The 26,441-nt window shown below is 40.0% G+C and overlaps 1 protein-coding gene and 1 pseudogene across 2 annotated transcripts in view; one reads left to right on the forward strand and one right to left on the reverse strand.

Moving 5' to 3' along the window:
* Window positions 1–26,441, forward strand: part of SND1 (staphylococcal nuclease and tudor domain containing 1) — a 438,973-nt gene that overhangs the window by 202,828 nt on the left and 209,704 nt on the right. The window lies entirely within an intron of this gene.
* Window positions 4,134–11,201, reverse strand: LOC102136716 (CD2 antigen cytoplasmic tail-binding protein 2-like; annotated as a pseudogene).

The raw sequence follows: 26,441 nt of genomic DNA on the forward strand, positions 1-26,441 counted from the left end.
TAGCTGGGTGTGGTGCCACACGCCTATAGTCCCAGCTGCTTGAGAGGCTGAGGTGGGATAATCACTCAAACCCAGGAGTCGGAAGTTGCAGTGAGCCAAGAACACGCCACTGTACTCTAGCCTGGGCGACAGAACGAGACTCGGTCTCAAAAAAAAGAAGAAAAAAAAGAAATGACACCCTCTTCTGTTGTCTGAATTATCTGTTTCCTCTTAGATTAAATGTTGTCTTTATTTTGTTCTTTTTCTTTGATAGATCCTTAAATATTTGTAAAGTTTCATCTGCATTTATGAAGGAACAACTTTACTACTTGGGGTAGACATGGTGTTTCTCTGCAGTTAAGTAAGTCTACTTCTCTTGGACAGCTTCGTCACAAAAGTGAGTAGGTAGGCAGGTAGTATCAGAGGCGGACTTCCTTGAAGGCTGCCCTAAATAAAAACATTGAAGTAGAGGAGATTCTGGCTGACTGGCCAAGCTCTTCTGAGTGTGGTTTCTAATTCATTACTCCGATGATGACCCTAAAGCCTACTCACTGGGTTGCTTTGTATTTATTGATAAAGGCCCTTGGAGTGCTCTTACTTCTTACTATTTGTGCTACCATTTCTCCACTAGTCTGACCCCATCTGCTTTCTGCCTTTCAGGGTTTGCAAACTTTCTGATGTGCTGCTAACACACATTCTTGTTTTCTAGCATCATTAGGGTTTTTTCGTGTTTTGTTTTGTTTTGTTTTGAGATAGAGTCTCACTCTGTTGCCCAGGCTGGAGTGCAGGGGTGTGATCTCAGCTCACGGCAACCTCTGTCTCCCAGGTTCAAGCGATTCTCCTGTCTCAGCCTCCTGAGTAGCTGGGACTACAGATGCCCACCACCATGCCTGGCTAATTTTTGTATTTTTAGTAGAGATGGGGTTTTGCCACGTTGGCCAGGCTGGTCTTGAACTCCTGACCTCAAGTGATCTGCCTGCCTTGGCCTCCCAAAGTGTTGGGATTACAGGTGTGAGCCACCACTCTGGCCAGGGCTTTATTCTTTTCCATATCTGTCTTTCCTTTATTTCAGGGGGACCTTGTAAAGGATGGTGTTTGGACCTAAGTTCTCAGTAGATCTTGCTGACCTACCGCTAGCATTCTCTCTCTTTTCTTTTTTTTTCTTTTCTCTTTTCTTTCTCTCTCTCTCTCTGTCTTTCTTTCTTTCTTTCTTTCTTTCTTTCTTTCTTTCTTTCTTTCTTTCTTTCTTTCTTTCTTTCTTTTTCTTTGTAGTGCCATTGATGTGATAAGGAGAGGGGGCATTTGACATGGCTACCAATAAGCAAAACTTATGGGTCTTTTCTATGCCATTTCTCAGCCCCCTTCTCTTTATAATTCCTGTGGTCAGCACAGCACTCAGTGTTAAGGGGAATAGGAACAGAGTTTTTATAGATTCTTGTAACTCACAGTAGTGATTCTGCTTAAAAGGGATTTGCTTCCTTTAATTCTGAGTGATCTTTTAAAAAGTAATAAAAATTGTAGTAACATTTTCAAAAGAAAATAGGGGGAAATTGCCTGTTATATAATAACTCCTATTTTGGGGGTACTTTTGAGTGCTGAGTGCTTTTTTTTTTTTTTTAAGAATATAAAATTTAGAAGCAGAAAAACTTGGACCACTTGGCATAAGGTTGAGAGGAAGTCTAAGGCAAACTATTGTTGATATTTAGATTCTATGGAATTGTTTTTTTGAGACAGGGTCTCACTCTGTCACCCATGCTGGAGTGCTGTGGTATAGTCATGGCTCACTGCAGCCTCAATCTCTGTGGGCTCAGGTGATCCTCCCACCACTAGGACCACCGCTGAATGCCACCCTGCCTGGCTAATTTTTGTAGAGACGAGGTTTAGCCATGTTGCTCAGGCTGGTCTCGAACTCCTAGGCTCAAGCAATCCTCCCACCTTGGCCTCCCAAAGTGCTGGGATTACATCATGAGTCACTGCACTGGCCTGGATACTTTTTTAAATGTAGAGTTTGGAAGTAAATGGGTCTCAGGTAAAAAAAAAAAAAACTCAGCTCTACTATTAGATACCATGTAATCATGGGCCTTAGTTGTTGTTGTTGTTGTTTTTCCAGCTATCAGTTAGAGATAATAATAGTATACCTCATAAGGATATTGTGGGGATTATAGGTGATACTGCATTTTAAATATTTAGCATAGTGACTAAGACATAACAAATACTTAAGTGAGCCCTAAGCCCTCCAGGGAGCTGCTCACCAGTGACCTAATTTTTAAATCTAATAGTCTCTTCCATCTTTTCTCTGTCCTCTTTCCCACTTCTCTCTCACATGTCCAGCTATTTCTTTAAGCTCAAATTTGATTTTATATTCTGTTCTCTTTTTCTTCATCACACTCCCTGTGGCCAACTCATCCACTAATGTTATTGCTACCCAACAGATTCTTTTAAGGATGAATTTAGTAAGTAGTAGCTACCCAAGGTTTAATTTACAAAACAAAATGCTTCATTGGATTATGGTTGAGGACTCTGGTACTAGGCCATTTTATTGTTCCGTTGGAGGCACTTTGGTTTGTATTAGTCTCCTCACATCACTTTTTCAGTTTTCTTGATGGTGAATTGCATTCATTTTCCCCCTAAGTATTGAATGTATACTATGTTTCCTTAAGGTAAGTACTTGCATACAGGTAGAAGTAATGGATATGCATGAGTAATGCTTAATATTTCAGGAAGCTTAACACATATTTACCATTTGATAGGTACACAATTTATTCTTTAATAAAAACAGCATATTGGATACCTTTCAAATCAAGAGGTGTGCTAGCCAGCTACTTCCCTGGGTATGCTTGCTCTAGCTAGTAAGCTAGCTATCTACTTTACCTGTTTATCTGAGGTGATGAAAAGGCACAGGGCTACCAAATTAGTGTTTTTGGAAATGTTTTTACTCTATCACCACCTGAAAAGGCTTACTCAAAGCCATAGTCCATGGAGCTTTTAGAATGGCCCTTCCTGCTGTGATACCTTGGTTAATTTTTCTGCCTTTAGTGAAAATGTGTTTTAAATAGAGAAACAAAAGGAACTTGGAAGGATTTAGCAAATACTGTGATCTTGGAGGTGAGTATGTATGTTAGGATTGGGAGATGTTTAAGAGCATTAACTTCATAAAGGGAGGTGGGCTGTTCTATCAGGTTTCCGTTGTTGGTTTTACATGGAGTCTTATGAATTTCTAATATATCTGCTTACATATAAACTGGTATTCAGCAGACTGTTGCTTTAATGTGAGCAACTATTGTGTTCAAAATGTGGTTTATGAGCTATCACGCATTAGGTCAGTAGCAATGGGAACTATGTTACAGTTCTCACACCATCCTTCTTCCTTCCCAGTGAAAAAGGGATCATTTAGTCATTGACTACAAAATCACCTTTTCTTTTTTTTACACCAAGAAACAACTAAACAATTCATTTATTCCTGTCACCACTTTTTCAGAAATTTCCCTCTGAAATGTTTATATTGCTTCTTGTGTCACTTAGCACCCTCTGCAGCTGTGGAAAGATCAGATCATTGAGTGAAGGTTGACCACAGAGTCTTTGTAGTGGTTTATTGTCTTTCAAAGCAAGGAACCAAAAATACCCCTTCCTTTCCAAAGAGAAGGAGAGAATTTCAAAGCCCTTAAACTTTTGCTGGACTTGTTTATTACTTGTACTAGAACTATGAATCAGTAAGTTAAAAAATATTCTAGTTTCCAATTCTTAGGAAAAATGTCAACACTTTTTTTTTTTAATGTATTTTTGTTTTCACTTAGTTTTGTAAGTGGGGTCTCTCCTTTTTTTTTTTTTTTTTTTTTTTTTTTTGTAGCACAGTTGGGGGTGTTTACTTGGCAAGCAGAGCCCAGGCAGGGAGGCCACAGGACCCCGACAGGCACCTCCAAGGAGGATTTTCATAGAAGCGAACACTCAGGGATCAAGGCGAATCCAAAGGGGCTGTGGAGAAGTTCCCTCGCTTCTGGCCATTAGCACAGCCAAGGCCCCACAACTAAAGGCTTTTATTGGGAAAAGGAAATTGACTGAAAAATGGCCATCAATTTCCTCACTGCCTGAGACACTTGGACTTCCTCCACAAAGTTCAGGAAAGAAGGGCCCACCAAACTCGGCCCCCAGCAGGCTCAGGTGTAGAGGTCAAAGTCAATGCATTTAGAGTTGTAGAACTGACCACCAAGGGGGTCCAGCTTCCAGCAATAAACACCATCAGGAAAGTAGCCTTCACTCATCCAGGTCTGCATCTGGGCGCTGGTGAAGGGCCCATGCAGCTTGGCATCCCCCAGGTTCACCCACTTATATTCCCACATCACATCCACCAGACCATCTCGTGGCAACTCTGCTTCTTCTTTCTGGGTAGGGGTTGGGGTCTCCAGTTCCCTCTCCACCACTTCCTCAGTGAACATGTCCAGGGAGCGTGGGGATGTGGGATTGTGGGGTCCCTAGGGCCTGGCACTCCAAACCCTTCAGCCGCATGGCCAACTGTTCCCTCATTTCCTGGTGCCTGCCAAGGTTGCCCCGGGCCATCATCTGGTCAGCCAACTCGGAGAGCCGATCCAGGTGCTGCGGGGAACTTGGTCACCTGGGCCCCTTGCTGCTCCCTTTGCCTCTTCTTGGGCCCCCAGATGCCTCAGTGCCCCAACCACTGTCTCTCTAGACAGTAGGAGCTCCAAAAGTCCCTCCAAGAGGGCTTGGGCACTCACTGGGGTCTGGCCCAAGCTGTCTTCCTCTTCCAAGTCTGAGGCCTGGCGTGGGGTCTCATTTCTAGAGCTTTTACCTGCAGAAGTTCTGTACTCTGTTTATGCAGTGCAAATCTAAAGCAGCTGCCACAATCTGGACCTTAGCAACAGTGACATTGGGTTTGGTCCAGTTGCTAATGGACTCTGAGGAACAAAAACACCACTCTCCTGCTCCTGTGATGCCAGCTGGCTGGTATGTGGGCCATAAACCATAATGGACAGGTAGTGGGATTCCTCTTCCTGGACGTCTTTTTCCTTTCTGACCACTGTGAAATAAAACTTATTTTGACCCTCTACCCTAAAAAGCAACATGTGCTAAAACAAGTTTCTTCTGACAAATTTGTTCTTATCTAGAATGATTAGGTTTGGTAGGAGAACATAGAGTTATACTTCCAATTAGCATGGTTTAGTGTTTCTCTGAGTAGGATGATAGTCTTCTAGAATCTAGACTATTACTTCAGTTTCTTCCTCTGAACAAAATGTTGTTTATGTATACCTGCATTTACATAAACTATAGGGGATGTGAAAATGACTCTCTGGGGCTGCCTCTCTCCATTTTGGACCTTTCTAGACCTCGTTGGTTTGACTGGTTCTGCTCTCACTGTCAGAGCAGATCATTCCAGATGCGATTATGTAATTTTCTGTTTTGGGATATGTGTTTGCATGGGTGGGCGGTTTTGTTTTGTTGTTAAGTGATGTTTAATGTCAAGCCAATAATAAACTGGGTATGTAGGCTTGGTTTTGTCATAATGACCACAAGTTAGCTTATTTGTCCTTGTTTCCCAGAGAGGCAGAGAGCCACCCTTCCCCACCCCTACACGATGTCTACGTTTTGCAGGGGCTCTTGTCATCACAGCTGCTAGGAAGTACAGCATGGCCAGTTGGCAGTTCTATTCTGCAGAGACAAAAAGGAGGAATCTTCTCTCTGGTTGCTACCACGACTGATTGGTTGGCTTCCTGTGACCTAAATAGAACCAGTAGGAATGAGTTTGCTGTTCCTGAAATAATACTAAAGTTTGCTCTATTCCCTTCCCAGAATTCTCAGGACCTTGTTCTTTGGGAAGGCCAGGTGATATGACACATTTATGATTCTGGGGCCTTAGGTTGTATTACATCATGCTTGGCCCTTGATTTCTTGAGGAGAGTAATATTAGCTGAAGTTTTCTGTCTGGGTAGTTTTTCACAGAACTTGATAGAATCACCTGGAGTACTTACAAAAAATGGTGACGCCCAAATTTAAAATCTAAGTACTGATGCATGGTGTTTTATCAGTGTAAATCTTCACCCCTAGAGGTTCTTGCTTTATTTGTCTGGGGTGGGGTCTGGCATTAGTGTTTTAAGTGGTGATTCTGGTGTGCACCCAATGTTGTTAACCACTGAGAAGCGGAGTCTAAAGGAAACAGGAGGTGCCAAAACCAACAATCTTTTCTGCTCTCAGATTAAGTCTGCAGCATAGATACAGGTAATAGGAGGAATAAGAAAGACCTTACAGATGTTTATGTTCTCAGATCACTTTTACAACTCTGTTAATTTCTTCAATACCAACTCAGTTTGGAAAAGGTACATGATGGCAGAGCAGTGGAGGGGCCAGTGGGGAGATGGTTATTTCTAGCTCTGCCTCCAGGTTAAAGTGTGACCTTGCAAGTCAGTTAACCTCTTTTCCTAAGGCCCTTAGCTGGTCTTTTTTGAAAGTGGCATTAACAGTACTGTCAACATTATGCTTCCTTAATATGTGTCTTCTTGGTAATGTAAAATTCCTTCAAACCTCTTCTCAGATTCTTGGTAGAGGGGATTTCACTGGTGGGAATGTTTATGGGTGAGACAAGCAGTAGCAATGAAGCCACAAGTTTCCTTTTGGCTGTAACATCTAGTTGTAGATTTTCCCTTTTGTAGCTCTTCCTTCCCAGGCTCTTGATTTTAGGTGATTAGGTTTTCTTGGAAGTCTGGATTTACAAAAGTCTGCTTAAGGTGCTTGTTCTTCATTAATGTAATCATATTTTACCCAAATAGTTAATTCTTAGTAATCCCCACCAATCAACTCAGTGGCCTGATTGCCATTCGCCACTGATGTGACCTTAGTTGAATTGCTTATCTGAGAGAGCAGTGGTGTAGTGAAACGGTAGTATAGTGAATTTGGACCTGTAAGGTTCCTTTTAACCCTATCTGTAACTGATTTTCAAATTCATCGATTTTATCTAGCCAGCGACTGTTTATTATTACTGTTGTTTTAAAACACCTTCCTAGAAGGAATCCTTAGGCAGTAAAAGGTGTTAACCTCTTTTGTTGTCTCTCTTATTGCTAGCTAACCAAAACTGTATCTCCAAGTAATAAATATTTGTGTATCTCCAAGTCATAAATATTTGGGGTGATGAAATAAATTCAAGTATAATCATTTTTCAGGCTCAATGTCAGTTGGTGGGTTTATAAAGACTGAAACCCAAAATTAAATATCCAAGAAGCCCTAGAGTTTATGGTGTTCTATTTTGGGGGATAGCCTATGTATATGAAATTAATAATGTGTATTTTGATGACCAAAGTATAATTATTTGGCAGCCTTTAATCTAAACTGATATGCTGGAGTAGATTTGCTGTTTTATGTTGATGTGCTTCTAGATATAACCCCATTTATGACCCTAGCTGTTTTCTTTCACACCTTTCTAAAAGGGGCTTTTATTCAGCCAGTAAACACAGGTATAACAAACTAGCCAGTGCCAATTGTTAAATATCTTGAATATCATCCATGTTTATAACATAATATTTTAAGAATTATATGACCTGGTCTTAGATAACCCTTCAAGACTGCTTTTCAGGGAGAGATGTAAATCATTGTATCATAAGTTGGCAGAGAAGAGGGAGAATTAGGAATGAGTATTTCCATTTTGGTTTGGATCCTTTGAATTGGAAATGTTTTCTTTTTTTTTTTTTTTGAGACGTAGTCTCGCTCTGTCGCCCAGGCTGGAGTGCAGTGGCGCGATCTCGGCTCACTGCAAGCTCCGCCTCCCGGGTTCACGCCATTCTCCTGCCTCAGCCTCCCGAGTAGCTGGGACTACAGGCGCCCACAACCGCGCCCGGCTAATTTTTTGTATTTTTTAGTAGAGACGGGGTTTCACCGTGGTCTCGATCTCCTGACCTTGTGATCCGCCCGCCTCGGCCTCCCAAAGTGCTGGGATTACAGGCGTGAGCCACCGCGCCCGGCCTGGAAATATTTTCTATACCTCACCTTGCACTCTTAAGATTTTGTGTGTTGAGTATGACTGAGAATCATTGCTTGTGAAGGGATGCTCTTCGCCTGTCTACCTGGTGTCATTCATTTGTTTTGTTTTTGTGTTTTGTTTTTTGAAACAGAGTCTCACTCTGTTGACTAGGCTGGAATGCAGTGGCACTATCTTGGCTCACTGCAAGCTCCGACTCCCAGGTTCAAGTGATTCTCCTATCTCAGCCTCCTGAATAGCTAGGATTACAGGTGCCCATCACCACATCTAGCTACTTTTTATATTTTTCAGTAGAGATAGGGTTTTGCTATGTTGGCCAGGCTGGTAATCCTGACCTTAGGTGATCCACCTGACTCAGCCTCCCAAAGGGCTGGGATTACAGGCGTGAGCGACCGCTCCTGGCCTTATTTGTTTTTTAATCAGTGCAGCATTCCATGCTATAACCTAAAACAGTAAGTAAAGTCTGGAGGCTGTGATTTTCCCATCTAGGAACTCAGGGGAAGAATGGAGTGTATAGGCAGAGCATGGCCATGCCCACTTGTGCCACGTTTTTGTTTTGCACTATGCTTCATTTTTAACACATTTGTTGAAGACTTTTTCACATTGATAGATTATGTCTAGCAATAAGACATTACTATTCATTGTGGATTAGAAGGTAATCCCCACATTATTCCCCTCACCTTCTGCAGTTTAGCTTTGATTTCACTACCTAAGAGGTCTTTTTCTAGAAAGTACATGTTTTTTATGTATGGCAGCTTCAAAAGCAGGAGCTGAAGAATGCATTCACTCTTCCTAGTCTGCTAAAGGCAGGGACTGTGGAAATAGAATCAGATTGTCGTTATTCTAAAACTTTTCTAGATCAAATTTATTTCCCAAGCATGAAAAGTTAACAGCACCCTACCCGCCTAGAATATTTTGGGGGACAAAAGAAATTCTGACTTGATTACCAGGAGTCTTGTCTCCCTCTTAATATGTCTCTAAGAGGTTTTTTGCCCTGGAATCCAGTGCCCTGTGATCTTAGGACAATTCACCATTTGCAGCATAATTTGTAAGTTACCCATTCTCTCTTTCCCCTGTAATAACAAAATTGCTGTGATAGCCATCCAACCAGTTAAAAAAAATTCAGGTAATTCATTTCTAAATTGGAACTTGTTTCTTTTAAATCAGCCTTGTAATGTATTACAGACATCACTCTCGGCATTGGCTACAGAAGTGATTTAATGCTGGGTTTTTAATGACTCCTTCATTAATCCTGGTATTCTGGGATTTAACACTCACTGGCCTTTGACCACTGGAAATGATGGAAACTTTGGTTTCATGCATATTGGATAACACTGGGCTGTTGCTGAAGCCATGAATCTTGCCTCTGCAGTGGCATGTATGATTGAGAGTGTTGCGGATGGATGGGTGCTCTCCCAGGCTGTGCACTGCTGCTGAAGAGGTGAACACGATATCTTTATCAGCTCAGGGTGACCTCTTCCCAGCACAGTTGCATTTGAAGCAAGAATTTGCACTGACAGCTTCGTCTCCTGGATCTCTGGACTTGTGAAGTCAGACTTCACCTTTTCAACTATTTCCTAAAAGATGCTTTCTTTGAGAACATGTCCCTTGATGTCTGTATTTTGGACTTTTTTTCTTCTGATAAAGTCATAGAATTTTTTAGTAGAAAGACATCGATAGGACTATCTATTCCACCTTCCTCATTTTGCAAACAAGGCAGCTGAGTCCAGGAGGAATGACGTAACTAGGCCCATGCTAATAATAATGAAAATTAATAACAACAACAGTGACCACCAACATATATAATGCTTACTGTGTGCCAGGCACTATCTAAATGTAGTAATTCATTTTTTCCCCACAAAATCTTCAGGAGGTAACACTGCACAGCAAGTCCAGTATCCCACACAGCTTCTTTCTGTACCTCCTGCTGCTCTTAAAAGCGGAGAAGACAGTGTTGGTTGCATTCCTTACTCTTAATGGAAGCATTGTGAATGTTCCGTGGAAGCAAGGTGCCAGTTTATTTACTGTAGAGTCTTTTGGCCAGAGTGTTAATACCTTGAATAAATGCCATGTTCTTTCTTCCCTAAAAAAAAATTACTGCTTAGTAAAGAGGAAGTCACCTTATCCTTAGAGTATACCATATATTCATATCATCACAACATAACCTAGGACAGGAGCAGGCAAACTCTTCTCCAGTTTTTGGAGTTAAAGTTTTATGGGGACACCACACCCATTTGTTTGCACATCATCTATGGCTGCTTTACCTCTTCTCAGAGGCTGTCATATTATAGTATGCTCCCTTAGTTACTTTGTTTTGAACATATGAATTAACCAGTGCTATATGAAGGTCATATTGCCAGAATCGTAAAACAATAGCTAAGGTTTTTTTTACACAAATATAGTAATTATTCCTGTGAGTGTGACCCCCTCATTACAAGCATCATGGAAAGTAACCTGTTAAAGCTCACCTTAAAGAGCAGTGCTCTAAGGTATAAGTTGGCAAACTTTTCTTCAAAGGGCCAGATATTAAATATTTTCAGCTTTGAGAGTCATATGGTCTCCCTTGCAGCTATTCAGCTCTACCTTTGTAGTGGTAAAGCAGCCATAGATGATGTGCAAACAAATGGGTGTGGTGTCCCCATAAAACTTTAACTCCAAAAACTGGAGAAGAGTTTGCCTGCCCCTGTCCTAGGTTATGTTGTGAAGATATGAATATATGGTATGCTTATAAGACAAATGATAAAATTTCAAAGTGAGAGGAAAGTACCTCAAAAAGTGTCTCTATTGATGGTGTATACTCCGGTGTTGAATACACCCATACAGAGTGCAGCTTGAGCAAAACTTTTCTGAAATGTATACTTAATGATGTATAAATGTTATAAATAAGTACTTAATTTATTTGAATGGTTAGCTATTTAGGATCAATAAGAAACTTCTCCCATTATTCTAAGTCTTCCCCTACCCCCCAACCCAGGAAATTAGGTAGCTCTTTATATGCAAGCACGTTTTCTTGTCATCTTTTTCTCTTGACCCCTATCAAAGGGTCAGTTTATGAGGAAACAGCATGTTTTGGAAATTGTTTTCAATACAATCTGATGGCTTCTCACTTCCTTCCAATTGAGCTGTCTCTACACTGGTCACTGGGGGTAGAACAGTTCACCACTTCTGTTTGGTGACACCAGCAACCATCCATCCACTTCTTGCCGATGGTGCTCTTCTCCTGGTTATTTGAATTTGTGAGCATGTCCTTGTTTTTCTGGGTGTCTCATTCTCGTATTTTGTTCAATGCTACCTAAGTCTTGCTATCTAGAACACTTCTGAATCTGTAAAACAGCAGTCTTTCTTGTTAGAATTTTATTACTTTGCTGCCAATTTAATTTTCTGATTTGTTTCTGTTGCTTTCTCCCTTTTTTCATTCTCACCAGTTCAGTGCTGACTAATCCTTTTCTTTGTATACATTGTCAGACTTTTTAATGTGATCTAATTGAAGGCACTTCCCTGCACTATGGATTTTGCTGGTCTACTAGAGACAGTTTTTCTTTATTTTCAGCGTGCCCCTTTTCAGATGCATCTGGAATAACAGCTGCATTCCCACTCCTGAATAAAATAGGTTAGGAAAGCTTCTCATTGGCAAAGCACCTGGACTCTTTGGCAAGATTGGAGGTAAACTCCAGACCAGATCCATCACCAGGAGAATGGGAGGACCAATTTTTATAGGGTGGAAGTAGACCATATGAATGAGGATGTGAGTGAACTGGTGTTATAGAAGCACCATTTATATAAGGGATTAGATAATCTGTCATTATGCTAATTCTGGGTAACAGATGGTGGAGAGTTCTGCATCTCAACAGCAGTATTCACCATGGGGGAAATTAGCTTGCACCTAGATCAGCAGTCAGGCAGGAATTCCATTGAGAGAGAAATACTATTGATGATTACATTAGTGTGTCCCTCTGAGGGCATCTACACATATGCTGGGTTCCTTCAAATTATCTATAGTTGACATAGCCATGGCCCTTACTAAGTTATAGGATCTCTGTCCTGCTATCTATAAAGAATTTGAGGTTAATTTAGGAAGATCAAGATTGGAAGTAGGTTAGGAAATGTGGCTCAGAGCATTATTGTATCACACAGTTTTTCTTCAAAGAAAGATGCCATACAGATGTCAAAAACATTGTTTGTCCATGTTTGGAAATGAACTCCAGAAATGAAATGAGAAGCAGGAACTGGATGTGTTGTTTCTAAGTGCCATACCTTATCTTCGGTACAAGATTAAACAAACAAACAAAAAAGATTTAATTAAGTCCTTTGGCTTCACATCCTCTAAGGGACTGTCTTGATTCTGTAATTTTTTTTTTCTCCTTTGTGGTTTTGTTATTGTTTTGTTTTTGAGACAAGGTCTCGCCCTATCACTCAGGCTGGAATGCAGTGACATGATCATGGTTCATGGCAGCCTTGACGTCCTGGATCCTCCTACTTCAGCTTCCTGGGTAGCATGCCATCATGCCCAGCTAATTTATTTATTTTTATTTATTTATTTTTTATAGAGACAGGGTATCGCTATGTTGCCCAGACTGTGGTATTTTATGTGGTATTTTGTTAAATCATAACTTTATCTACTCTTTGTATGCTGATGATTGTCAACTTTTCATTTCTCCTTATCTTTTCCCAATTTACCACATACCTGCTTTTCATTTCCATTTGTATCTTACTCCCATTTCATAGCCAACATGCTTAACTCTAATGCTGATTAAAATGAAAGTTTCAAACTCCAGTGTGCCCAAGAATCACCTGTGTAGTTTATTAAAATACAACCTAAGCAATGGGCTAGACCCAACTTTTTTAGTACTCACCAAATTAGACTCTTCTCCTGTCAAATGAGTCTATTCCTTTTCATATCGGCCAGACACACTGAGCTTGAAGAGAAGCCAAGAACCTAGACAACTCATTTTGAAGAGCTGTCAGGTTGATTGGACAACCATTAAAATGTATCACCACTTGTACAGGGAATATTCCAGATGTGCTTTAAGTAGGCATAGTCATTCATATTTAATGAGTTACTAAGTTGGATTATGAGCTATGGTTCAAGAAGCATATAGCATTTTGGATTGGGAAACCTAAAAGCTAGGGGCTGCCCATCAATAATAGCTTTGATTCCCACCAGGAGCTGAAATAATTAAAGGCGTTTTATCCTGCCTAGGTGTTCCTTGGGGTTTTGAGAGAAAGCAGTTTCATTAGGAAGATGGTGATTTAGTTATTTATTTGTTAAAGAATTCTCTTATCAGTTCTTTCCTTCTACTCTTGCCATCCCTCCATTCCATGCACTCAACAAGGCAGATCCAAGCATTTTGTACCTGCAGGTTTTCCCCCTCTTCAAATCTTCCTGCATTATACTCCTGGATTAATTTTCCATAAATACTGTTTTAATGGTGTTATTTCACTACCATGGCTATTTTAGACTTTGACCATTTTTGTCCACCAAGCCCCCCTGCTCAACTATATCTCTTCCCATCACTCTCAGCAGTCTCACCTCTTACTTTATGGAGTAAATATAGGGTTATCGGGAAAATGCCTTTAACTTCTTGTTCTCTCAGCTTCCAGTTTGCCTTCCTTATTATGCTTGCTTTCTTACCTCCTGCCTCCCCATCTCTGTAGACAGTTTCACCTTCTTCTTTCCAAACTAATTGTTCTGCCTACATGCTCTGGATTCCAGTTCTTTTGTTCTCCTTGGGATTTTGTGCTATTGGCTATTCTCTTTTTAACTAATTTTATTTTTAATTGTCCTTCAGTCTTCTATCCTATTGTATCTACTTTTCTTCTTCTTGTCTTCTCTTCATAGCCAAGTTAATTAGAAGAATTAAAAGACATTTTAATTCTGTCCCATTTGCTATTCATTCCTTTACCTTCTAACTTTGAACCTTCCCTGTCATTCACCAATACTTCCCTCAAGGACACTTCTTAGTCTTTACTTTTACTTGACCTCTCTGGAGTGTTTAATACTTATCTTTTAAAATCTTGTTTTCTTCCATCTTTTCAGTATACCACACTTTTGTGGATTTCCTTCTATAAACTCTGATAACTTTTTCTCAATCTGCTTTGAGGGCTCCTTAAATATTTGTGCTTCCTAGGCTTCTCTCCTTGTCCCTCTTCTTACCACTATTCAGTCTCTGGGTGATCTCATGGTGATGCTGCTGACTTCCCTATCCCTGTCTCTAGCAGGATTCCCATCTATATTCAACTGTTGTTCCTTTACTCAAATGATCCTGTCTTTTGACAGTGTCACCATTTATATAGTCTTTTAGTCTAGAGATCGTGGTGTCATCTTTGTCTCCTCCTCACTCCCAGTACGTGATTACCTATTGGTATATTAGGTTTATCCTATCCTGTCTCTCCTCACTGCCTGGTTTATGCTGTCAGCGTAGAATAACTCAGCAGTTCTTTTTACTAGCCTCTCTATTTCTAGTCTTACTGCCCTCCAATCCATTTTCTACGTTACTGCTTTAATTCTCTTTTTGAAACACACATCGGATTTTTAGAATCATTCCACAGCCTTACGAGTGGAGTATACGAAGCCATGGTCTGACCCCTCCCTACTTCTCCATGTTTATATTTACATTCCCCTGTTCTCATTTACCATTCCTTTAAAAAAAAAAAAAAAGTTAAATGCATTATTATTGAACTTAGTATGCTCTCTAACCTGGAGAGAGCATCTGGTCAGCTCTTACTCATCCTTCAGAGCTTCATTTCTCAGGAAAGCTTTGCTGTAGGTACCCTGTCTAAAATCTGAATTGTGCATCTTGTGTGTGTCTTCCCCCAGCACTTGGTGCTTACTTATAATAAGACTCATAGTAGGCCAGTCACGGTGGCAAAGAGCACGGTGGCCCAGCACTTTGAGAGACCAAGGTGGGTGAATCACTTGAGCCCCAGAGTTCAGGTCCAGCGTGGGCAACATGGTGAAACCCTTTCCTCTACTTTAAAAAGAAAAAAAGAAAAAAAAAAAAAAGCCAGGTGTAGCAGCATGCACCCATAGTCCCAGGTACTCAGGAGGCTGAAGTGGGAGGCTCACTTGAGCCCAGGAGGTGGAGGTTGCAGGGAACTGTGATTGCACCACTGCACTCCAGCCTGGGTAACAGAACCAGACCCTGCCAGCAACAACAAAAAAGACTCATAGCACATACAGCACTAGGTGACAAATATCTATTTTATTCCCAGTATGTAATATCTTTTCTGCCTCATAGAGGGTATTTGAGTTAAATGCTCGTGTCCTTTCCATGGCTCCCCATGGGGTATGTCTTTATTTCTAAGCTTGGATAAGGTCTGAAACACAGATGATGCCTTGTGTGGCATCATTTAGATCTTTAGCTTTGTCTACCACCGTAGAGGTCCTTCAGGTCAAGTTAGTCTGCTTGGTGTGATAGAACAGAAAATATGACTTAAAAGGTGAATGTCTTTCTCAAGTTTCATCTTACTAAAGCCAGACTTGGAATTTAAAATCTCATGTTTCCAAATGTAGGTGAAACTCAACCTCATTCGCATGTAATCTCCAAATTGCACCTGTTTTCTTAGGCCACACGAACATTATTTGGTTGTTTTATTTTTTAATTTTAGTTTGTGGGTTTTTTTTTTTTTCCCTCCATCTCTAGTCAACAGATTATTTACTGAGTTGAGTACATGACGTTGCCAGGCTCCAGCTCTTTGCACTGGGGATAAATCAGTGAATATAATAGAGAGATCTATTTTGTGCGGCGCTTACATTCCAGTGGGGGCAATCAGATAAAGAAACAGTGAAGATATATAGGTGATGAAAAGTGCTATAGAGAAAAATAAAGCTATGAAAGAGTCGAGGGAGGTATTCCAGGGCTAGGAGGGGGAAATTTTTTAGTAGGGAAGCCAGGGAAGAGTCAGGGAGGCCTCAGTGGCAAGGTGTCAGGAGCAAGGACCTGAAGGATGGGAAAAAGCAAGCAGCAGAAGGCAAAGGCAATGCTAGAGACAGAGGTCTTATGGTCAAGTGTCCTGGATAGCAAAGAAGGCTTTAGGGTTGGAGCAGAGGGAGCAAAGGTAGGGGTGGTGGGAAATGGGGTTAGTGAAGAAGGGAATGGGGACAGCAGACTTGTAGGCTGTACTTGGCCTTTGCTTTGAGTGAGACAGGAGCCATTACAGAGTTTGGAGTAGAGGGATGGTGACAAGTTTTGTCTACGTTGACCTTCAGAGATTTATTCTGGTTGAGAACTATTCTGATTATTCTAGGTGAGAATGGAGTTTAGAGTCATTAGTGCTTTTCTTCTCTCCTTTTAGTAAGTTAAAATCCCATTGACTTTTTTTTGGAAGTAATTACAGATTCACAGAAGTGGCAAGGGTAGTAGAGAGAGGTGCATCCCATGTACCTTTCACCCAGTTTCCACCAGTGGTTAGATCTCATATAATTATAGTACAATATCAAAACCAGGAAGTTGACATTGATACAGCGTCTTTGTATAGTTCTATGCCATTTTATCAACTGTCGATTCACATCCATCCCAATGAAGGTAGAAAATTATTCAGTCATCGCAAAGGTCTCCCTAGTGCTACCCCTTCTACCCCTTTTCCTTCCCATCATCCCTCTGACAACTGTTTTCCATCTCTATAGTTTTGTCATTTCATGAACATTACATAAATGGAATCATAATATGTGATTCTGTGAGATGGGCTTTTTAAATTTAGCATAATGCCCTTGAGATCCATGTAAGTCACTCTTTACGTAGTTTGTTCTGGTTGACTTCTAATCTGTGTATTGAATGCAGGAGACAGGCTGTCATGGTGGAAGGATGCCTGTTTTATGACTTGAGACCTGAGTTCTAGCCCCTGTCCATCACTAAATACTACTTACTATCTCTGGATCTCAGTTTAGCCACCTATAAAATGAAGAAGAAATTACAGTCAAGGTTCTTTCAGTAATAATTTTTTGGTGAGAGGACTGTAGTAGTCACCAACTCCATCTGCCTTTTTAATACTTACTGTGCAATAATCTCCTATGGTCCTTAGTATATTGTCAAGCTCATACCACTCAAGAAACGGCTCATAATGGTTTTATTGACATGTTGCTGCTACTTATCTTTTTCTAGTATAAGCTTGATAGGCCAATATACTACTTAACAAGCTACAGCCATGCATTACTTAACAATTGGGACACCTTCTGAGAAATGTGTCCTTAGGCAATTGTCATTGTTTGAACATCATGGAGTGTACTCACACGAACCCTGATGGTATAGCCATCTACTACACACAGACGCTGTATGGTATAGCCTGTTGTTCCTATACTAAAAACTGTACATCATGTTGCTGTACTGAACACTATAGGCAGTTATATGACACAATGCATGTATTTGTGTATGTGAACATCTAAACATAGAAAAGGTATAGTAAAATTAGAGTATAAAAGGTACTTACTGTGAATGGAGCTTGCAGGACTGGAAGTTGCTTTGGGTGAATCATTGATGAAATAGGAAATGAATGTGAAGGCCTAGGACGTTAGTGTACACTACTGTAGACTTTATAAACTATACACTTAGGCTACATTAAATTGATTTTAAAAAGTTTTCATTTTCAATAATAAACCTTAGATTACTATAACTTTTATTTTACAATGCTTAATTAAAAAAAACAACGTTGACTCCTTTGTAATAACACTTAGCTTAAAACACAAACATCAGACAGCTACAAAAATATTTTTATATCATTATTCTGTAAACTTTTTTCTATTTTTAAAATTTATTTATTTTACTTTTTAAAACTCCTTTGTTGAAAACTAAGACACAAACATACACATTAGACTAGACCTACACAGTCAGGATAATCCATATCACTGTCTTCCACCTCTACATCTTGTCCCACTGGAAGGTTTTCAGGGGCAATAATGTAGATGGGGCTGTCATCTCCTATGATAACAATACCTTCTTCTGGATAACCCTTGAAGGACCTACCTGAGGCTGTTTTACAGTTAATTTCTTTAAGTTGAAGGTGTGCACTCTAAAATAACAGTAATAAGTATGGTAGTAAATACATGCACCATTAACATAGTCATTTATTATTGTTAGCCATTACCATTACTGCCTGTACATAATTGTATGGGCTATGCTTTTATAGGATTCATAGTGCAGTAGGTTTGTTTTTACCAGCATCACTGCAAACATATGAGTAATGCATTGTGCTGCAGGCTATGACTACGCAGTCTCTAGGCCATAGCAGATTTTTTAGCTCCATTATAATCTTACGGGATCCATATGCATATATGTGCTCCATCATTGACCAAAACATCATTATACAGTGCATGACTGTGTGTAAATGTGAAGATGAGTGTTTGGTTTTTCATTATTTTCAATGATAAGATGCAGAAAACTGTATCTTATCACTGAAAATAATGAAATTCCTCCTGCTACCATAGTGCTCCACAACTAGAAATGTGTGAGGTATGCTTAATGCTCATTGAAATGATACACAATCTTGTTGGCCTCAAATATTATCATCAAGTGTCATTATAAAGATATGGATAGAAGTTTGAATCTATATTGAACATGCACTTCATGACTATTAATAAGTAGATCCTAGTTCATGTTAAAAATTAAATTATAGGCTGGGAGGAGGGACTCAAACCTATAATCCCAACACTTTGGGAGACCGAGGCAGGAAGATTGCTTGAGGTCAGGAGTTTGAGACCAACCTGGGCAGCATAGTGACACCCCATCTCTATAAAAAAATAAAAAGATTAGCCAGGCGTGGTGGTACACGCCTATAGTCTAATTCATCAGGAGGCTGAGGCAGGAGGATTGCTTGAGCCCGGAAGTTCAAGGCTGTGGTGAGCTAGGACTGTGCCACATACTCCAGCCTGGGCAACGAAGCGAGATCCTGTCTCAAAAAGAAAATTCATTATAATATGTCTGAGCTAGAAGCTATTTTATAGAGCATTTAGATCTAGCATCTCATTTTATAATAAGGTATGGAAACTGGCACAGGCTTAGCACATTTACATGAGGTGAAACAGCTATAGAGAGAGCTGAAGTTAGAGCCCAGATCCTCTGCTCTATATTCCTGCTCTGTGCCATGTAGGCTTTTGTGAAACAGGCTCAGAACTGCTCTCTGGCCTGAGAGGGCTGAAGGAAGTGCATAAGATTACATGACTTTCGGTATTGAAGAATAAATACCAATGCTATGTGTAACTTCTTTCTTTTGTTGGTATGGATGATAGAGAATTCATTGATCAGTGTTTATTCCCAACATTTCTGTTTGGCCATATACATTTGTTTTGCTGTGCTCTTCTCCCTCTTCACCTATTTTTTATAATTTAGGTGAGGATTTTTTTTCCTATTAAAATGTTGATATGACACAATATCTTACATTAATTAGACCTTCTTTAAAACACACACACACACACACAACTCTGCCATGTGGTGAACTGTCTTTTTTAGAATGTTGGTTTCCTCTTTTGTAAGCTTTAGAAAACAAACCTAATAAGCTAAGCTAAAAGCTGAATATGTTTTTGGTACCTGCAGATGTGAAATTATTTTAACTGGTAAGAAGTTTACTGTCTGTGATCGATTTTTTTTTTTTCTATTAGGAAAATGAATGTAGTTGGGGCATCATATTTGGTTAGAAATGTAAAGAAAATAACTAGGAGAATATATCTTTGACCAACAACAGACCTACCTCACATTTACCTTGTTCATTCATTCTTAAGAGCATCTAAATTGATCTCTTTGCTGGAATATAGTGGTATCTTTGAAAACCAGAGATTGATTGATAGGTTCTTTATTTTAAGATACTCATCTCTTATATATTCCACCATTTAATAGGCCATTCATGGATATTTCTAAACTTGCTTTTATTCTTCACCCAGTGGCAGTATCCTGGAAGCCACCTTCACTTCATCACCAGTATTCTCTTGCATTTCTCCTTTTTAACTGTTGGGTTTCAGGTGGGTTAGGGAACCTCACAGAAATTTATGTGTTCAAGTGGAAAACATGTCATTAAGTTCCTACTCAGCTAGTGGTGAGATGACAGAGCAAGACAGAGTCCTTCCCTCTTACTCTATCCTAAGTACCTAAACAGAAGATTAAAGATTAAGCGCTACCCAGCCACCTTTCCTGGACTCTGTAATTGGAGTGGGATTTGCCCAACCATCTGCCTTAGACACTGCAGCTGGAATGGGAATTGGGTAATACACAGCAAGCCCAGGAAAAGAAAATCCTGTTGTGTGTCCTTACCTGGGCATTCAAGACTTCCTGAAGCCTGTGTCACCTACCTCTCATCCTGGGCCTGGGCTCCCGTGTTTCCTAGTTTAGAAGAAGGCATGACCTGTGCAACTCATGCTTAGGGACCATTTATTTTTGTTTTGTTTTGTTTTGTTTTGTTTTGTTTTAGAGACAGGCTATGTTGCCCAGACTGGAGTGCAGTGGCCATTCTTAGGCATGATTATAACACATTGCTTCCTTGAACCCCTAGACTCAAGTGTTCTTCCCACCTCAGCTTCCCAAGTAGCTGGGACTACAGGCACATGCCACCACACCCCGCTGTACTTTTTATTATTTAACTCTTGAAATCAAACCTCGTAATGTACTGCTAAGATCCTTCTGGTTGCAAGAAACAGCAACAACTCTGACTATTCTAAACAAAAGGAAGATGTATGGGACATTATGAAGAGCTGATATAACTCACTGGAGCATCAGGCTTGGAAAAGAGATGGGGAACAGGTCTGCTGCAAAGGGCCAAGAAGCCAGTTGCAGAATTGTTGTCTTTAGTTAGGAGCAGTCTGGCAAGGACACCCTCTCTTATGGTGTCACAGGGGCAGGACACCGCTATAAATGAATTCTGACTGTTCCCTCTTTGTTGTATTAGTCTCCACGCAGAAACATTTAATAGGCCGAGCCTCTGTCACGTGTCTCTGTGCCCCACCTGCCAGGGACAGGGACAGGGTAGTCATCTGATGATTTTCATCTTCTGTGGTGTACAGCTTACCATTGCATCCAATTAAGAGTACAACAGTGTGATATGTTAAAAGAGAGATGACAGTTGACTGTTACATCCATTGTTTAACATGTGAAAGTTGGCTTTCAAACACATATTGAAAGACCATATTATGCACAAAAGTTTGAAGTGACTATAATCATTTTTTGTATCAGGACCCTTTGAGGTTACTAACTTGAGTCCAGAGTCTAGGACAGTGGTGGAGTAGAGGAAAGTCCCCTGAGTGACTACACAAACTCTTAATGCCTACTCCCGCTGTCACTGACTGAGAGAAGCTGAGGTTGTTTTTTGATACCTCTATTCACACTCCCCATACTGATCTTTCTTGTGAAATTGTGTTTCTCAAAGGATAGAGGAGCAGAAAAAAAAATAAGGAATGAAGGAAACATACCTAGATCTACAATAAACATTTCTACATTACATTGGAATGTATCTTGAGAGAAAAGAAGAGGTCATCAGACATTTTCGCATCATTTCTCCCATACCCCTCAAAAAAATCATCTGAATCCCCAGAAGTCCTGCAAATTATTGTAATTAAATGTTTAATATATAATTTAGCTAACATATTAGTACTAGAGTGTTCAAATTTACAGTATGTGGATAGATTATTTTTAATATGCTAATAAATTTTTAATGTATGAAGGGCAACCTAGATAATTCATGTGCACAGTATACTTATTTCTATTTTATAGAATTATAAAAGCACAGCAGTATAATAAAGGGAAACAGGCTAAGAATCAAGGCTCTTAGATGCCCATTGTGCTGATGTCACTCTGTTTTTCTTTTAGACAACAACTCATTTAAAAATTTCCTTGGTTTCTCTCTGGGTCTGTCTTCATCTGGGTATGAAGGCATTTGGATTAGTTTATCTCTATGGAGTCTTTTTGCTCAAAAATTCTATGACTCAGTCAGTTATTACTTTGTTTTCATCCAGCAGCCCACAGAACCTCCTAGGAACTCATTGAGTAAAATCAATCAGCTAGCCAATAAATATTTATTGAGTGCCTACTAAGTGTTTTGCTCTTCTTGGATCTGCAGGGAATATGATCTAGTTGGGAAGACAAAATATGTACCCAAAAAAGATAATATACAGCAGTAAAAGCTGAGTGCCAGATGAGTGGTGCAGCTACAGGCACTGGCATGGGGAGAATGCCAGGTTTGGCTGGTGGCTAAGGATAGCCTGTTCAGGCTAAAGCAGAAAGTTGGAAGGGATTGAACGGAATAAGGTCAGAGGTATATGAGGGTAGATTGTAGAATACCTTTCATAATCTGTTGCCCTGTAATTGTGGCACTGTTGAGTCAAAAGAAAACTGGATTTGAAATCAGAAAACCTGGCTTCTAATCATGACTCTGCCACTTACAAAATGATTACGTGTGGCAAGGCTGCAATGTTTTTCTCTTCTTTGGAAGCAATATATACTGCCTCTGTATTCTGTATTACTAGAATGATTAGGTTAATGTGTGTTTAAATGCCTGTTCCATGGTGGACATCCTGTAGATATTCATTAAGTCTGAAATATTATTTTGAGTGAAAATGGATGAGAGTTGTGTCATCAGATGTTTTCAGATTATAGGTTGGACAAGGTCATTGGCAATGTCCTTTTTATCACGGAAACACCATGTTTCTACCTCCAGCCTGTGTGTGCCTCCTTCTTGGTTCTTTTTCACTTACAAGCTTTGTAACCTTTCTGTGCTTCAGGTTTTCTCATTTGTAAAATAGGGAATAATAATAGTCCCTATCTCATCGGAATTTTGTGAAGATCAAATGAGTTAATAAATGTACAGCATTTAGACTAGTGCTCGGTAAACTTTAGTCTTCCTCCCCTCCTCTACCCATTTCCTTTTCCTGCTCCCCTTTGCCCCTCTCTGTCTCCCAGCCCTCCATCCTGCCTTCTTCTCTTTGTCCTGTACTCCTTCCCCCTTCATTGTCATCATTCAGATATGATGCTAATGATTGTCTTCGTATTAGAAAATTTCTAAAAAAGTTTTCTGTGGTGGTTGTGGTGTGTTTAAGGATGAGGATTACTTGCCAACCTAATCCTTTAAGAAGATTCAGCTGACGGTATTTGGAATTGGTCAGCATCGCCAGGAGACCAGGTAGGGGAGGCTGTAATAGTCCATGTGAGAGGCAGTAGGAGTCTCAACTGGGGTAGAGAGAGAGAATAAAAAAGAAAATGTTCATGGGAGAAACACTGTAGGTTTGAGTTCAGAGATTTTATACAGGAATGAGAGAGATGTCAGGCCTAGGTGCTGAGAGTATGATGGTCCTCCAGATAGGGCTGTTGGGAGGAGGAGCTGATTTGGTAAGATTCAAAAACGCTTTTATCTAGGGAAGTGAGTTTTATTTTTGAAATGCTGAGTTTTACACAATGATGAATCATACAAATTCACATGTCCTGCAGATAGTTGAAAATGTGAATGCATGGCATATTTAGCAGTGAGTGGACCAGTTTAGTTGGATTGGAAGTGCATGTAGTTTACTTTCTTCAAGCTTAATCCAGTATTTGATTGGTCTAATCTTACTGTTTTTGAAGGATCTATTTGTTTCCTTCTGGGAAAGAAGTATGTTTGTTGTATAGCAGGAGTGTCACTTTGGGGACATTACCCCATATTCTGTCATTTAGAGAGATTCAGACAAGTCTATGCAGTTTCTTTCTATTAAACAGGTTTTTTTTTTTTTTTCTTGTTTTTCTTCTCTTACTGTTCTGATTGAAGATCAGGGAAAACATTAGATATTTGAAGATGGACATTGTTTTATTGCCACTTATATTTAATATGCCCTACATACTTCAGCCAACATTCATCATGTCCTGACTTCCCTAGATATTTTGCTGACATGGAAGTGCAGTGGTATTCAGAGAGGAGCTGGCATAGCGGAGTCAAATACCAGTTTTACTTGTCTTATAAAGCCATAACCATGATATTGCTGAATAAATGAAACTATCAAATAAGAGGTGGCAATAAGATTACAGTACTGCAGAAATCCTGGGGGCAGAATAAAATTGTCTATTTACTAAGCATAACTATTTGATAAAACTGTTTGATGTTATGCCTTCTTCCTTCTCTTTTTCTAAATTGCTTTGACCCATATTTTTAACACTGTATTCTCTACTTGCCAGCTTTATAAAGTGGGTTGTTGAATTCTACTGCTCCCATGTATATTTCTATCTTATCTTCCTCTGCCCATTTGTTGTTCTTTCCGGAGATCTCAGGTAGGTGCTCACTTAGGTAGGAAGGGAATGAGTGGAAATTAGGTAATGGGCCTGCTATTTCTCAGAGATACCTTGGAGCAGACCAGTAGCTCTTCTGGCTGGGAGATTATGAAGTGACATTTCTTTATCACCCTTCTTATTTATTTATTTATAAGAGATGAGGTTTTGCCATATTGCTCAGGCTGGTCTCGAACTCCTGAGCTCAAGCGATCAGCCCACCTGCGCTTCCCAAAGTGCTAGGATTACAGGCATGAGCTACCGCTCACCAGCCAATTACCCACTTTTAAAACCCCAGATATCTTTGGTTTTATTTCTTTTCTTCCCAAACTGAAGGGAGCTATTGGTACTCAGTGAGATGTGGCCTCTGAAGCTGGAGAGGTGTTTGTCAGGGCTCAAATGTAAGCTGCTTATTAATAATGAACTTTGAGTGGGTATGTGCTATAGGGATTCAAGGGTGTATTTGTCTACAAAACAGTCATATCTTCATTTTATGGAATGACTTTTTTCTCCCCTTTCTCTCCTTCTCTGTCCCCTTCCCTACCTCCCTTGTTTCTTTCATGAAGCATCTCTACTAATGTTGTTTATGGGTGTCCTTTGGTTTCATTCTAACCATGCATCCTTTTGAGTTATTAAAATAAGACTAAGTCCATATATCAATCTTCATTGTTTTCTTTCCACTTCCTCCTCTCATGAGGAAGAATGATTAGGATTCATTAATGCACAGTCATTGTTCCCATGAGTTCTTGATTTTTGTATCTCCAGTATCTAGAAAATGCTCTCAACTCTCAGTTGTATTTACAATCACAGACCTGTACATACTCTGAATGCTCCTTAAATATGAACTAAAACTTGTTAGAGAGATTTGTTTAGGAGAGTATTCTTTTTGCTTTATTTGCTGTAAGTTCCATACCTGCTCATTCATGAGTCTGATTTTTTGGGGTCATGCCTTTATGTTGCCATATAACCACAGCTGTGCTGGTGGGTTGTCAAATGGTATAGACAATTGGCTCTCACAGCCTGGAGTAAGGATGCCCTGCCCCAAGACGCTGCAGCTCTTGACAACCCTTGGTTTTCTCGTCACTCCACACTAGTTACCAAAGCCTGGCTAGGGATGTCGAAGGATTTGTATTTTCCTCGTTTTCAGACTATATTATGAATTCTGGGAAAGTCTCTAGCCACTGTTTTGATTCTCTGGTGGTTTTCTTGGTGGCAGGACTTGTTAAACAGAGAATGGGCTTTAAATTGTTAATCAGTGTAAACGGATTTAAAAAATCAATTTCAGTCATTTTTAGAACTACATAAGTTTAAGGGGGAAGTGAAAAATAGTGAAGAAGGTGGGAGAGAGATTTAGTAAATCTATAAAGCATGTGTGCCACCTCAAATGTTTCCAATTATCGAGGCTTCCAAAACAGAATCTCCTGTCTACGGATGCAGCTTGGTTATGTGAGAAGTGCCTCCTAGCTATATATGAAGAAAAAAATGGGGACAAAAATATCGATGATCCAGATTCACAGGAATTCAACCAGTGGAGACTGGAGAATAAAAAACACTGGGTGGGAAGAGTATGGGGGGACTCCTTGAAGATGCCATCACACTAGCTTTTGGAAGTTCCCTGTTACTTTCTATGACTTTTTCCTTGGAGACCTGGTTCGAAAATAGTAACTTAAGGAAAGATATTTGCACATTGCTCATTGTCTCTAGATCTCTCTCAACTATAATTTTTGCCCTTACCCTTTAGAGATTTCTTTTGTCAGCTTACAAAAGCCAAATCTGTCTCAAGTCTGAAATGGTCAGGTTCCTGCTTGAAAGAACATGGATGTTAGACATCTTAGTGTGAACTTGTAGGGAAGATCTAAAGAGAGCCTTGCTTTGGGCCTGTTCACCATTGAGCATTTTTCCTACTTGCTAACTGTCTTTTGGGATAGGTAGCCCACGTCCTCCATATATATGAGCAAAGAAACTAATAATCTGAAGAAAATAGTTTTTCAGTCTTCTGAGCTTTCTACCCTGTTACTGAATCCTGTAGTGACCTTCCTTTCTCGTTTCTAACCTAGTTGCAAAGAAAGATATCAGCACCCTGTAGCTTCCCTTCTAGATCAGCCCCACGGTAAAACATCCCCTGCATAGCTGATAATAAGTGAGATCAGCCACGTGGTATGTTAGGAATCAGGATCGGAACTCTGTCGCCTTTGAACCTCCATCCTAGCTCTTCTGAGAATGCCTGTAATTGTGGGGGAAGTATAGTCCATGTGTAAAGGGAGTAGGGGCAGTTTTCC

This window comes from Macaca fascicularis, chromosome 3 (genome assembly GCF_037993035.2).
Source record: "Macaca fascicularis isolate 582-1 chromosome 3, T2T-MFA8v1.1".
NCBI lineage: Eukaryota > Metazoa > Chordata > Mammalia > Primates > Cercopithecidae > Macaca > Macaca fascicularis.